Source organism: Ailuropoda melanoleuca, chromosome 2 (genome assembly GCF_002007445.2).
Source record: "Ailuropoda melanoleuca isolate Jingjing chromosome 2, ASM200744v2, whole genome shotgun sequence".
NCBI lineage: Eukaryota > Metazoa > Chordata > Mammalia > Carnivora > Ursidae > Ailuropoda > Ailuropoda melanoleuca.
In genome coordinates this window covers 99,379,664-99,380,738 of record NC_048219.1, presented here as the reverse complement: position 1 = coordinate 99,380,738, position 1,075 = coordinate 99,379,664, and positions in this window count along the sequence as shown.

Sequence of the window (1,075 nt, the reverse complement as noted above, 5' to 3'; positions counted from 1 at the left end):
CGAGGGGGCGGGGCCGGGAGGGCTCCTTCCAGCCCCCGTGGGAACCGGCTGCCCAGCCGGGCGGGCGCGCGGTCCGTCCTTGCATCGGGCTGCCCGGAAGGGGCCAGGGCAAGGCCTGAAATCTTTTTCCACTACTTCAATCAGTCAAAGCCAGAGCAAGAACCCTCAACTGACATGAAATACTTTCAAACGCACACGTAGACACGCACAGCCAGACGCATGCTGCCACCCACACAGCAGCCTCCAGGATACCAGCAAATGGATGCGGTGACAAATGGCAGCTTAGCTACAAATGCCTGTCAGTCGGAGAGAATGGGGTGAGCGGCCACCGTTCCCACCAGCTGGCCCGGCCACTCTGAATCGCGCCTTCCGAGCACACATAAAAGCACAAAGACAGAGACAGAGAGAGAGAGAAAGTGCTCACGGGAGCCACAGAGAGGAAAAGCAGATGTGGGGGTGGGGAGTGTGCGGACAGGGAGGAGGGCGGCATGTCCCCCTTTGCTTGTGTGCAGGGCCGGCCATGCCTCAGCATCTCCTGGCTCAGACATGTTGGCTTCTTTCCCTGCCTGGGATCCTCCATGCTGCAGGACCAGGGAAAGCCTGTCTTTTCCCACCCTCGTAGAGGGAAAGAGGCCCAGAATGGACACGACCTGCCAGAGACCGCGGAGCGGTGGCAATGACCCTTTGACTGTTGCTTGGGTCCCTGGCGAGACTTCTACGTGTGTGTGTTTTGGGGGGAGGGAGGGAGAGGAGAAGGGTCTTAATTTGATGCTTTAACTGATCACTAGCAGTTGACAGACAGGTCATGCATTCCAGCTGTAGAATCGAAAAGGGACTTTTCTACCAGGTATGACCTTTGAAGTGAAGATTTGAATCGTTTTACATGGGAAGAAAAAAAAGTTGCAATCCGTGCCCTTCGCTGGGGGTAGTCTTCTAGGACTGGTTGGGGTAGGGGTGGAAACGACCCCTAGGCAAGGGAATGAGCTCAGAGGAGGACATGGTGGAGTGGAAGCATTCTGGAAATGCTGGTGTTGGGGAGGGGGGTGCCCCCCTCTCCCAGCAGGGTTTGTGTTGG